This window comes from Lithobates pipiens, unplaced genomic scaffold (assembly GCF_037356315.1).
Source record: "Lithobates pipiens isolate NorthernLeopardFrog02 unplaced genomic scaffold, aLitPip1_a1.2 Scaffold_3, whole genome shotgun sequence".
Classification (NCBI taxonomy): Eukaryota; Metazoa; Chordata; class Amphibia; order Anura; family Ranidae; genus Lithobates; species Lithobates pipiens.
The window spans coordinates 229,001,248-229,016,146 of record NW_027507790.1 but is presented as its reverse complement, the minus strand read 5'-3'; the positions used below and the strand labels follow the sequence as shown (position 1 = coordinate 229,016,146).

Below are 14,899 nucleotides of genomic sequence, written 5' to 3'. Positions count from 1 at the left end.
AGTTGTTTTGTGTCTGGCTGCTTGTACATTCAGATGGGAAGAGAACCTGGGGCAAATCAGCAGAGCCTGACAGTGGCCTGCACTACATGTGCATTATTAGGTATACTGAACATGACATAACCATTTTTATTCCCCAGCTTTGCAGACCTTATTCACATCTGTTTTGTTTGACCAGTGGCAAATGTGCCTTCTATCCTCCCAACCACCGGTTTGCTAAATTGTCTGTTGTAGTTCTGTTACAGCTAGCACTGACATATTTATGTCACCTCACCACTTGCTGTAGTGGGCAGACCCAGGTGTCTTAGACTTGTGGACTAGTCTGATCCACCCAATGCACACGTGCCATCAGCCCCAGCTTTGCCCTCATCTGAGCCCCAACTCCAAAATGAATTCCAATCGCAAATGCCGCCCACACACCTGGGTCATCACCCTTAAAGGGACAGGATGATGTCAGTGGTGGGCAACGTTTGAGAATTACAAAAAAAGTAGTGTATACCGATTTTACAATTTTGTCATCATTTTAAAAGAACCCAGGAAGAGCATCTACAAGTGTAAACTTAGCAGGATTTGTTTGTATTGGTTAGACCTCTGCACTTGGGTCTACACATGTACTGGGCCATGATGAGGGGTTCTCACTGCCCTTTTTGTATTTTTTATTATTTTATTAAAAATGTTACTAAAGGATCTGGATCACACCATGGTGAAAACGAACACTCAACATTCCCAGCTAAACATGCAATATGGAATATAGCGGAGAGATTTCATTGTTGGAGTATTTGGACATGTTAGATGCCAAGGGTAGATTCAGCCCAGCAAGTGCCACCCAGTGCCAGGACATCTAAGCCCAGGGCAAACATGCCAAACTGCAACCCCCCCAAGATGTATGAACATTATGTGTCAGCAAAAATCCCCACACAAAAAAAACACTGAGCACTAATCTGCAAGCTTACCCCCAAGCATAAATTCCTCCTCCTCCTGGTACAACTCCAACCCCCTGATAAAAATCTCCCCTCTCAGCACAAATCTTTGCCGCCCACCCCCACCCCAATAGAAAACACTACTCCTCCTTTTTTTTTTTTTTTTCTTGAGGACCGCTATGGGGAATAGATATTGTATATTGTATTGGATATCGTACTGATACTGTTTTGTTTTGTTTATAAAAATGGCAGGAATATATTATGTTGTACTTTATTGATGCTGTTTAATGGAATATTTGGTTATTGGAAAGTCTTTTTTATAAGTAATTATTACTAATAACTTTTGTTTTGTATTCCTGCAAAGAAATAAAGAATTAAAAAAAAAAAAGAAAACACTACTCCTAGCACAAATCCTCTATCCCTAAATTTCCCCTCCTAGTACACCCCCCCCCCCCCCCACTTCAATTCCCCCTGCCAGCACAAATTCCACAAAAATCCCCCCTCCTATCACAAATCTCCTTTCTTCCATCCCCCCAAACACAGATCCCCCTAAATCACCACTCTTAGCACTCCCTCCCCCAAATGTCCCCAAATAGAACAATACTTACCATGTGCCACCGCCCCCCCCCCCTCGCCATATTACCCCTTCCAACACATGTCCTCTCCCCCTCAATCCCCTTGTGGCGCCCCCCCACCTCCCATGATACCACAGTGCCCAGGACAGCTTCACCTCCTGTCCGCCCCTTATCCCAGTCCTGTTGCCACCTATAAATAAACTGTCATTTTTGGAGTGGACAGCTAGTCACATTTTATGATTCACAAACCTTTACTGGGCTAAGTAATATAGTTATCATTTCAATTCCACTTGCACCGAGTTAGTGTGCTTTACATGTTTCCTGTATTAAACCATAACCACTGCCAACTGCCCACATATATACATTGCTATTTTGACGTTTGATACCAGGGTTATGCAGCAGCTAGCTGCCATAACCCTGGTATCATTTTTTTCTGTGGGCAATTCTGCTCTAAGTGATCTGGCAGGGTATCAGCCACAAGATCACTTTTAGGGGCGGTGGGAGAGGTGCACCCATTGGCCCCCCACCCTGCTCCTGCCACTTTTCAGTCATTTCTGTGTTTACCAGAGCCATCGGTAAACCCAGAAATGATCCGCTCCGTTTGCTAGTTAGGCCGGAAGTCGAGAGAAGGCCAGATTGCCCCCTCTCAGCTCTATGCCCTTGGAGGACCGGAGCGACCTCCAACGTCACTTCCAGTTCTCAGGCAGATAGGCGGGATTTTTTTTAGTTTAAGTCAAATGTCTTTATTTTTTGTTTTGTTTTTTGCTTTTAAAGATAAATGAACCCAGATCTCTCAATAAAAAGGACATCTCATGCTTATTCTTGCTTGTCATAGGAATAAAAGTGATAAAAATAAAGGGACAGTGTAAAAAAAAAAAAAAAAGTAAAATAAATAAGATTTTTTTTTCAAAGCACCCCACCCCTCCATGCTCGTTTGCAGAAGAGACCGCATACATAAGTCGTGCCTGCACATGTAAGCGGTGTTGAAATCACACATGTTGGATATTGCTGCTATCATTAGAGCAATTATTCAAGTGCACTGTAACTCTGAACAGGTAACCTGTTAAAATGTTTAAAGCTTCGCCTATGGAGAAGTACCGTAGTTTGTAGCCATTCCATGAGCGTGTGTAATATTAAAGCATGACATGTTAGGTATCTATTTGACTATCCGGCGGACTTAGTCTGGCGGACAAACCGCCGTAAAGTCCGCTGGACTGTCTGAATGAGCGGGCCTGCCCACACGCGTGACCTTTCCGGCGGACATAGTCCACTGGACATATCCACCGTACTTTTGAAATGAACGGACTTGCCCACACACACGGAGGAAAGTCCGTTCATTTTGAGCGTGGCTCCAGGTAGCCGGGACCAGCGAAGGAAGCGTCGCTGGCCCGTCACCTGGTATGGAGTTGAAGGGGAAGCCCTACGCCGAAAAAACGGCGTGGGGGTACCCCCTAGATCCATATCAGACCCTTATCCGAGCACGCAACCCGGCTAGTCAGGAAAGGGGGTGGGGACGAGAAAGCGCCCCCCCCTCCTGAGCCGTACCAGGCCGCGTGCCCTCAACATGGGGGGTTGCTTTGGGGAAGCACCTTGTCCCCATGTTGATGAGGACAAAGGCCTCTTCCCGACAACCTGGGCCGCTGATTGTCGGGGACTGCAGGCGGGGGCTTATCAGAATTTGTGAGCCCCCTTTAATAAGGGGGCCCCCGGATCCCGGCCCCCCACCCTATGTGAATGAGTATGGGGTACAATGTACCCCTACCCATTCACCTGGGAAAAAAATGCACAAGGGTTAAAAATTGTTTATTGCACAGCTCTGGGGGTCTTCTTCCGTCTTCGGGGGTCTTGTCCCTCTCTTCGGTTCTTCTTGCCGGGCCTCCGCGCCTTCTTCTAGCTCTTTTACAAGCAGTGGCCCTGTCTTCTATCGCCACCTCCTGTTCTTCTGTTCTCTTCTTCTCTTCTTGAGCTGTTGACTCATCGCTGTCTCTGGCCACAATGACAGGCACGCGGCGTGCGACGACTTATATAGGGACATTGCTGGGTGATGTCCCCGCCCATTATGATGTCACAGTGTCATCCCCTTTCCTGACCAGCCAGGTTGCGTGCTCGGATAAGGGTCTGATATGGACCCAAGGGGGGACACAAGGGGGGACACATGCACCTAACCAGACCATAGTTCCACGCCTGTGACAAGAGACAGTGTCCCCTGTGGCCAGGCTGAACATCTCACACTCCAGTCAGACTGATGCAGAGGTCTAATTTAGACAAATAAACCCAAACCAAACTGCAGTTTAGGTAAAGTTTAACTTTAAAAAACGCATAGCGCGTGCTCTTCAGGAGCCCGCCGCTACATATTTATTTGGCGCAACATTATCTTTCACATTATACAAAGCTATTAGGCAAACTTTAGTGTTTTTGGATTTTTTTTATTCAAAAATTATTTTTCCAAAAAAATGCATTTGAAAAGACTGCAGTACAAATACAGTGGGACATAAAATACTGCAACAATTGCCATTTTATTTTCTAGGGTCATATATATATATATATATATATATATATATATATATATATATATATATATATATAATGTTTGGGGGTTCTAAGTAATTTAGATTTTAATTATAGATCTTTCTGTCAGATGTTACGATGGTATATTGAAGTACAATTACAAGCATTTTATAAGGCTTTTATTGACAATGACAAGTTTATGCAGAGTCAACATTTGCATTGTTGAGCCTTCTTGTTCAAGACCTCTGCAATTCGCCCTGGCATGCTTTCAATCAACTTCTGGGCCACATCCTGATTGATGGCAGCCCATCCTTGCATGATCAATGTTGACGTTTGTCAGAATTTTTGAGTTTTTTTATTCACCCGCCTCTTGAGGATTGACCACAAGTTCTCAATGGTATTAAGGTCTGGGGAGTTTTGATGTTTTGTTCCCCAAGTCACTTAGTTATCAATTTTGCCTTATGGCAAGGTGCTCCATCGAAAAGGCATTGTTCATCACCAAACTGTTCTTGGATGGTTGGGAGAAGTTGCCCTTGGAGGATGTTTTTACATCATTCTTTATTCATGGCTGTGCAAAATTTTGAGTGAGTCCAATGCCTTGGCTGAGGAGCAACCCCACACATGACTGGTCTCAGGATGCTTTAAGCCCCATACACACTATCAGTTTTATTGCTGAGTTTTTCCTTCAGGTTTACCAAAACCATGTAGTGCAAGGGCCTGATTGCATACAAATTGAAACTCCTAAGGTTTGACCTCATATTATATGGTTTTAGTAAATCTGGAGGAAAACTCAGCAGAAAAAATGATGTGTGTATGGGGCTTTACTGTTGGCAAGACACAGGACACAGAAGGAAAGTAAAGCACAGATTCATGTCAGGGGGTTTAACCGCTTCTGCCCTGGAAGATTTTATCCCCTTCCTGACCACATCACTTTTTGAGATTCGGCACTGCATCGCTTTAACTAACAATTGCGCTGTCGTGCAACGTTGCACCCAAACAAAATTGACATCCTTTTTTTTACCACAAATAGAGCTTTCTTTTGGTGGTATTTGATCATCTCTGCGGTTTTTATTTTTTGCGATATAAACAAAAAAATAGCGCCAATTTTGAAAAAAGTGCAATATTTTTTACTTTTTGCTATAATAAAAATCCCCCAAAAATATATAAAAATAATTTATTTTCCCCAGTTTAGGCCAATATGTATTCTTTTACATATTGTTGGTAAAAAAAATGCAATAAGTGTATATTGATTGGTTTGCACAGAAGTTATAGCATCTACAAAATAGGGGATAGTTTGTGGCATTTTTATTATTTTTTTTTACTAGTAATGGCGGCTATCTGTGATTTTTATCGGGACTGCGACGTTATGGTGCCATCTGCAGGGAACAGAGACACAGCACTACAGAAGGAGTTATTGATGGTAGTCATCTTGCTGACTCTTGTAATACTACAGGGATAAAGGATAAGGCTATCCATTCCCGGGACATTGTATACAGACATCATTGTCCTCTCACCTTGTTGAACAAAATTCAGTCTGTTTCACTGATAATCTGGGCCAGTTATGTTGTTTGCCCTGATACCCAGGAGTTAAAGTGCACCAACGAAAGTGGCTAGCTGAAGACACCAAATGTTATCTTTGCTTCAAAAAGTACTGAAGCTGTTAGTGCCATACGGATCCACACACATATTCAGGGCTCTCCATATGCATTGGGTGTGTGGGACAGTTGATCTATAACATTAAACCATTGTTTATTGACTTGAATAGGTGTGTAAAGTTGGGCCTGTGGTGTCGGGACAGTAGAGAGAAGCCTGACACAAAGGGAGTCAGACCTCTGCTCTCCTGCTGCCTGGACTCATAGACAGACATCCCATCCTGCAAAAACTCATATCAAGGAGGTGGTAAACTCATTTCAGGGAGGCAGGCCTTCACGCCCGCAACCACCCAGCAACCCCCCCTGCTGCCCATGGGCATGCGCCACAATATTTCTTAAATCACTTTTCAATATTTTTTCACAGTGCTTCTGGGGAAGGGGTGGGGGGTGGGTGGCAGTAGACGGTGTTAGTAGTCTTTTGTTTTTAATCATTTATTTGTTTACAATTTAATTTTTTTTTTTTTTTTTTCTCAATGTTTTTTGGGGGGGAGGGGCAGTGGACAGTGTTGGTAGGGCAGGGGAGAGTGGTGTCAGTAGTTTTTTTTATTTTTATTTTTTTACACTTTAAAATTTTTTTTTATATTTTTTTGGGGGCTTTAGTGAGATGTCAGGGGTCTAAACAGACCCCTGAGACTTCCCATTTGATACAGAGAAAATGATTGAGGACACAGATTCCCCAGTCCCTTTCTCAGTACTAAAGATGAATGAACAGAAGACAGAGGCTCCTGTTCATTCATAAACTGAGCAGAGTAAACATAGTTTACTCTGCTCAATTATCACAGGACACAGGCGCGATCTCGCTCACTGTGTCCAATTCCTGACAGTTCCCCCTCGCAGTCGGAGGGAGAGGAGGGGAGCCGGCTACGGGGGACAAGAGGGGGGCGGAGGAGGACAGGAGAAGCAGCGGCGAACACGGGGCCGTAAGAGAATGTCATGGAGGGGGCTGGGGGAGGAGCACACAGGAAACATGATTGGTACGGCGGGGGGGGGGCAGTTGTGAACACCGATCTCCCTGTATAGCTTTTTAGCTGACAGCCGCTAGAGGGAGAGAAGGAGAAGTGTTTGTCAACTAAAAATCTATATAAAGGAGATCGGTGTTCACAGCTGTTCCCCGCCTCATTGATCATTCCTGGGAGATCGGGAGGCGCTTGCGGGTGTGCGGGAGCCGCCACAGAAATGGGGTGTCTATATAGAGCCGATCTGAGTAAAGATAACCAATCTAATTTGAAGTGTCACATTGTGCTTTATTTACCATTCAAGTATGCCTATGCTCTTGGGGACATTCTAGTGTTTGGAATCCCCTGAAAGCAGCTTAAAGTGGTTGTAAACTCTTACAAACCACTTTGACCTACAGGTAAGCCTAGATTAAGGCTTACCTGTAGGTCCAAGAAATATCTCCTAAACCTACACGGTTTAGGAGATATTTGCCAAAAGACAGGCACCACTGTCTACGGCGCATGCACCGTAGACAGCGGCGTGCAGACGCACTGAGCACACCGCTGTTAACGGGATATGCCACGAGTGGCAGCTCCCGTGCACATGCGCAGGAGTGACGTCATCGCGGTTCCGTCGAATGACAGCGCCGGGGCAGCGAGACCCACCAAGAAGATGGAGGCTCCGTACACAAGGGAACAGCGGTGACTTCGCTGGCTACTGTGTCAGGTAAGTGACACATAATGGACTACTATGCGATGCATAGTAGTGCATTATGCTTTACCTTTGCAGGGAATCAAAGAGGAAGTAAACCCATCAGGGTTTACTTCCTCTTTAAGAGCTATATTGCTCTTAATCTCAGTTATTGCTCTCCAGTTGATTATTTTGAATATATATTATTACTGTTTGTTACTCTTTTCCACAGAAATATTGCAGTAAAAATTAATTTCTGTGTTTTATTATAACGTCTGTTTTTCTCACTGGTCATTGCACTTACACTATTGCCAGGTGTACTAGAGGGACTGAGGCTGTTATTGGGGTTGAGAAGCAGAGTAATGGACTGAACTAACTTAACCACTTGGCGTCCGCGCTATAGCCGAATGACGGCTACAGCGCGGACATGAATTTCCGGGAGGCCATCATATGATGGCCTCCCCTTTGCATGCTCCTCGTGCGCCCACTGCGCGTGCTGTGATCACAGAGTCACTGAGACTCAGGTGATCACAGATCCAAGTAAGGGGCCGGTCCCGGCCCCTTACCACGTGATCAGCTGTTAGCCAATCACAGCTGATCACGTGTGTAAACAAAAAGCTTGGTAATGTTTTTTTTTTCGATCACCAGCTTATGTGCAAGGGACATCGGTCCCAACGAGGAAGGAGGCACATCTGCCTAATCTGTGCCAATCAGTACCCCCTGCCAGTGCCACCTGCCAGTGCCCATAGTGCCCACCAGTGCCACCTATCAATGCCCACAGGTGCCACCTATCAATGCCCACCAGTGTGCCAATTAGTGCCACCTAGCAGTGCTGCCTATCAGTGTAACCTACCAGTGCCGATCAGTGCCCATTATTGCCGCCCATCACTGCCACGCATCATTGCCCATCACTGCCACCTATCTGTGCCCATCACTGCCAGCTATCAGTGCCAGCTATCAGTGCCACCTATTAGTGCCACTTCTCAGTGCCCACCAGCATCACCTATCAATGCCCTTCAGTGCCACCCATCAGTGTCACCTCTCAGTGTCACCTCTCAGTGCACACCAGTACTGCCTATCAGTGCAGCCCATCGATGCAGCCTATCGGTGCCCATCAGTGCAGCCTAATCAGCGTACATCAATGAAGGAGAAAAATTACCTGCAAAATTTTATGACAAAATATAAAAAAATATATATAAAAAATATAAAAAATATATTTTTTCAAAAAATGTGGTCTTTTTAAATTTTTTTAACAAAAAATAAAAACCGCAGAGGTGATCAAATACCAACAAAAGAAGCTCCAAAAGAAAGCGGGGGTGTCGCTACACAAGTGTTTGTGAGCATGACTACATATGTAACACTTTACACAGAATAGCTTTCATAAACAACTTTGTTTTCCATGGAATTCTGGGTCTGTTACCACTTACTTGGTGCCTTCCTAATCTTTCCACCTGGAATATTTTAGTTGTAGATCTAGTAAAATCATATGCAGTATAGTAAACAAACTGGATAAAATAGCTTATGTTTTTAGACTAAAAAACTTCTAAAGGAACAGCAGGATCTGGAGTTCAATTTACTGCTAACCTGTCTATTACATTTCAAAAGCCTATGAACAAGATCACGCGATAAATATATATATATCAAATTATGCTTAATGTCATATGTGCGTTACCAGTCACACTTAAGTTTACAGCACAAGGAGTTGGGAGAACTTCATAAAATCTACTCCAATGATTGACCTATACCACCTTGATCTATTTTGTGCTGTAAAAATCAAACATTTAGCTACAAATTTTCACAAAACTGCCTTTTTTAGATTTAAAATTGGCATGTTTCTTAACGCCTTAGTGACGGCACCTCCCAGTTTCAGACGCAGAGGGGGTGAAGGCGAGAATTACGGTCACAGGGTGCACGTTCTCGGCACGGCATTGTTTACATTGTGGTACACAATGTGGCCTCTCGGCATTAAGGCCCACCCGCCAAGAGGCCACATATATGTGTATGGCTGACGTAAAATAAGAAAAGATGCTACAGTCTTAAGCCTCGTACACACGATCCGATTGTTAGCCAACCGAGTGTCCCATTTTTGTCCAAAGGGTATGTGCCAGGAACTTGTCTTGCATACTAATGGCAGACAATTGTTGGTCAACAAACACTAGACATACTACAAGACTAAAAAGAGGAAGTTAATTTCTCAAGCACCACCGTTTGGGCTCCTTCTGCTAATTTCGTGTTAGTAGAAGTTTGGTGAGTGTTGATTTTCAGTTTGTTTCTGAACGGCTGTTCATCAACCAGCTGTGTTGCAGAATCAGAGGAGAGAACATGGTATTATTGGGCTTGGAGTTATTGCTTTGACCCAAGTTCAGTCCAGGAACAGGTGGAGGAGTTCTTGGACCAAAAATTGGTTGCTTAATCATGAACAATAATGTCATATGCCATTGCTGCAGGAGGCCCAGGAGAATAATCCAGATGATTTTCGGATTATGATCTCCGGATGATGGACTGCTACTTTCACCAACTCTTGGCATTGGTGACCTCTATATTAAGAAGCAGGACACATGTATGGGGCTTCCCATCACTCCAGAGCAAAGGCTCATAGCCCCCTTGCGGTTCTTGGCGACAGGGAGAAGTCTCCAGGACCTCAAGTTTACCATTGGGATCTGCCTCCAGGCTCTGGGACTCATTATTCCAGAGACCTGCTCACCCATTATTCAAGTCCTGCAGAAGGACTATATTAGGGTAAGTTTTTACCTTTAAGATCACATTCTATGTATTGATGTTTGCTAATGTATTGCATTAATTTCTTGATTACATAATTATCAATATTGTAATATGCTGTGAATGTCTTCTTTGTCCTCATGCATGCTGTAAGCTTTTCCTGCTCCTTTTTTGGCCTACATGCATATTTTACAAAATTAAGCTACCCAGGATGCTATCCTGGGCCCATACACACCTAGCCTAGTAACTTAACAATGTTTTTTGTCAACTACATTTTGGGGATTCGGGATTTTCCCAACTGTGGTGGTGCTATTGATGGAAAGCATTTCCGGATTGTCTCACCACCCAACTCTGGCTCATATTATTTTAATTATAAGGGCTTTTGCAGCATAGTCATGCTAGCTATAGTGTCTGCCAACTATGAGTTTTTGTATCTGGATGTTAGGAGGAACGGCCGCAAATTTGATGGAGGATTGATTATACAGATGAGTTCTAGAAGCGGCTCCAGAATGGCAACTTAAACTTGCCACCTGCTGAGGAGAATGTTGTGGGCCTCAATTTTGTTTTTGTTGCAGATGAGGCCTTTGCTTCAGGGGAACATCTAATATGATGAAGCCATTTCCTATGAGGAACCTCACCTCAGAGCAGAGAATATTCCAATACAGGCTCTCTTGTGCCAGAAGAGTGGTTGAAAATGACTTTGGCATCCTATCGAGTTGTTTGAGGATGTTTTTGACTTCAATCAACCTGGCACTCTACGAGATCAACCATGTGGTCCTGTGCTGTTGTATGTCACATATTTTTTTTAAAGAGGAATGCTACCAGCTACCTTGCCTTACTGCCAAGTAACGTGGACCCTGCAGTGGCAGGCCCAGCTGAAGTGGCTGCAGCTCAGCCATCTGTGGACATGCTGACGCCTATTGAAAATGCCTGTGCTGGACTGCCCTCACAAATTGCCATAGATTTTAGGCAGAAATACCTTGATTTTTTTGTGGGTAGAGGGGCAGTGGCTTGGCATAAAATTGTAGCTGATCATGCCTAACATAATTTTGAGATCATAAACTCATATTTCATTTGAACTACTGTTGTCTTTGTTTCTTATCTGTCTAATATGTTCACACAAATGGGCTTTATGTTTGCCACCTGCGCCAATAGTGCAATGTACCTTATTTGCTACATGAGGTGACAATATCTTCTTCAGCTAAATATTATGGTGTGCTGTGGGTCTTCTACACACACACAATGGGGTTTATTTACTAAAGGCAAATCCACTTTGCACTGCAAGTGCACTTGGAAGTAAAGCCACGGTAGATCCGAGGGGGATATGCAAGGAAAATAAAAAACAGCCTTTTAGCTTGCATATGCTTGGATGAGAAAATCAGCAGAGCTTCCACTCATTCAGATCTACCCCTTAGATTTAGAGCGACTGCACTTCCAAGTGCACTTTCAGTGCACATTGAAGTGCACTTGCAGTGCAAAGTGGATTTACCTTTCAGAAATAACCCCCAATGTTTTTTGTTCTTAATGGATCTAATGCATGAAGTTCCAAAACATTATGGTTTTTCAACTCTTTTAAGGAATAAAAATTGCAGGAGTTGGCCACATTTTATAGCACATTGTCACTGTAACTACAACAACTTAACAAATACATTGGTATTGAGCATTGAAATAATAAGCCACACATTGTTTAGTGAAAAACATTTTACTTAAAGCACATTCACATGTGCGTTTTAAGGTTTTAATACAAACCAACATCTTGGTGTATAACATGTATGTTTTGCATTATTTCTCCTTTTTTGGGGGACTAAACAGGCATGTTCTAAAACATTAGATACACATCCCAAACTCAGGAACTTACAATGTTCAATTTTGGTAAAGTAAAGACCAAATGAGACATTAGTATCCCAAGGCTGTGTAAATGTTGCCTTCCTCACATGGGGTGATCTCACCCCTCTAAAAGTCAAAATTTAAAGCCACGTATATATAGAGGCATAACAATCACATTTCCCTTATGATTCCATGCTGCAAATGTGTGTAGTTACAAACATCCCTTTTTCTAAACCAACAAAACAAGAATATTTTTAAGAATATAAAACCCAAAATTTGAAGGTGCCCCTAAATTGTGCCTTAACATTCTTATTTCCCTCATGATCCCATGCCTAAAATGTGTGTATTTCCATACATCTAGTTCGCAAAAAGCCCCAAATCACACATGTGCTATTTCCCATCACAGGGTATCAATGGGCATGTTTCGGGGGTGCTTCTTTAGTTATGAGGAAGGGGTTGCACCCCCAAAACATGTTCACTGATACCCAGTGATGGTAGATATCACATGTTGACACACTGTGTGATTTGGGGCTTTTTGCAAACTAGATGTATGGAAATACACACATTTTAGGCATGGGATTATGAGGGAAATAAGAATGTTAAGGCACAATTTAGGGGCACCTTCAAATTTTGGGTTTTATATTCTTAAAAACACAGAAACATTACAATTCACATTAGTTAGGGCAGTGTTTCCCAACTCTCCTCCTTAAGATGCAAACCTAGGTCATGTTTTCTATACTTGTAGAATTTGGCACAGGTTATGTTGTCATGTTTACTGTTAGTAATTCGCACAGTCGTTTTTAGACCGAGGCAAATGCAGAAAACATGACCTGGTGGTGCACCTATAGGAGTGGAGAGGAGAAACACTGAGTTCTGTCTCTAAACGTTCACATTTCAAAGTCCTAAAAACATGGTAAATATTAAAAGGGCAAACAGGGGCTAACAAGTGGAACAAAAAACTTCAGAACAGGCAAGAGGAAATTAAAATCTGGCAAGCATGTCTACAAAATCTCAGATTTTTTGCTGTAAAGCAGTGGCAGCCACCTTGATTTGCTTCAGATCCTTCAAACAATGCAATATATCTGCAATCATTCTGCCAATAGTGCATTGTGGAAGATCATGACCTAGTAAGAAGAGTAAAAAGTATTAAGGGAACGATGGTCAAGTGGCTGAGGCTCTACATAGTGAGTTATGGTCAAGTTACCAGTCAGATTCAGGAAATACTTACCTACCCAGTCTATTGTTGCTTGCAACCTGCTTGCCCTTCAGACACCTACACTACTAGGAATGTACACACTGCAACTACTCTGTAATCTTGGCCCTGGTGCCTGGGTCTCCAAAACTCGGGTACCGAGCAACACTCCCAGCACCTTCCACCTCTTTCTTCTCCATACTAATGTTAATGCACTACATACTTTGCTAATGTATGGAGTGGGTGTTTTGTTTGGACATCAAACAATCAACATGTATATGCATTTGAAGCCAGATTCCAAGAATAATTACTTGCACAAACCAGAGACTACCGAATACTTTCTTCCTCTTCTGGGTCGCTTTGGCCCTCAGTGTGACTCGCATCAGGGGATTTGATGTCCACAATGGCAAGGTCTGTGCTGGGTCCAAGAGTCAGATCCCATGGCTCCAAACAAACATCCTGGATGAGCTCACCATACTCACTTTCCTCTAAAAAGAAACAATACACCATTCATTAAGCCACCTCAAGTCCCTTCTGTTTTTAGAATCCATTTTGCTACATTAGTTGTCCAACCTTGCACTTGGTCTGATGTCAATGTTTGCTCCTGACTAGTGGACTCCACCCTGCTACACTCTGGTTGTTTTTCTGCATAGAAAAGGGAAGGTGATGTCATTTTACAGAGGACAACACTGGACAAGTGCCAACATTTAAAATGTCCAGCAGTTGCCCCCCACCCCTCTTATATATATATATTGTATTATATTATATATCTCCTATGGGATAAGGGTTATATGATGATCATCCTAGCAGGCGTGACTCTGTGTGACTGTGATCCCCGGGGCCTCTCCTCTACCCATGTCTACACTGGCAAGGCTGCATTAATAGGCAGTGATGAGACAGACGGCAAACAGAAAGTGTTCTTTACCCCTTAAGTTTTGCCCTAAGCCCATGGCCTTTGGCCCACCTAAAAACACCCCTGTCAGTGGCTAAATGAGTGTGTATGAAGTTGTCACTTATGATTTTGGGGGGAAGATGGCCTTGTTGCCTCCCTTGTTGAAGCCAGAGAGAGGGTAGCCTCCCTTCATCTCTTGTGGTGGCTTGGCTGGAGCCTCCCTGTTGAAAAGAAAAAATGAGTTCCAAAAATATAGAAATGTCCAAAAACATGACCAAATAAGAATGTTCATATCTGCTTTATATTTACCTTCATCTTCAGAATACCAAGCCAAAGATTTGAGAAAACCTTATATATAATTCCCTAGAGCTACTTGGAGAAAGAACATATACAGACAGCTAATTTACACATATACATATTGGTTAGATCCAAATATCGCTTACTTTTTTTTATGATCCGATGTATGTACTCCATCTGATCTTGTCCACGGTGTTTGAGATCAGACCATCATTTTCGGATTTGGTCCTTTGACCATTCCACCAAAATGATGTCCTTTTGGCTGTTGGACCTTTCGTAATTGCGCAGCTTGCAGTTCTAATCGTGGTTATCTAGGATGCGCACCATCTCCACCATCTCACCTTTGCTCATGGGGGTTTCTTTGTGCCTCCTATGAGCTCCACCACCACGGGGCTGCCATGAATCTGCAGAATCTGGGGCATGACACTGGTCATACCCCAGCGTCATGACGCACCAAGAGCAGAGTTTTACGCCTGTGAAGTGTATATAAAGCTAGAAAGCATGGTTGATGTAACCTGTGTAGGAATGATCTTGGAGTGGAGGACGAAGGACATAAGAAATGAGCCATAAAACGCAGATACAATTGGAAATAGGTGGTTAGTGGCCTATACTGCTTAGATTGAGGCCTATATTCGGACCAGCTCATGAATTAAGCCAGACATTATGGTTTGTCTTGTGTTCTGTCTTGCAGGCAT

General features: G+C 43.3%; 1 pseudogene; it reads right to left on the bottom strand.

The window, feature by feature from the left end:
- Window positions 1-14,651, bottom strand: part of LOC143941263 (protein mab-21-like 2) — a 71,374-nt pseudogene extending 56,723 nt beyond the window's left edge.
- Window positions 14,652-14,899: the final 248 nt, after the last annotated feature.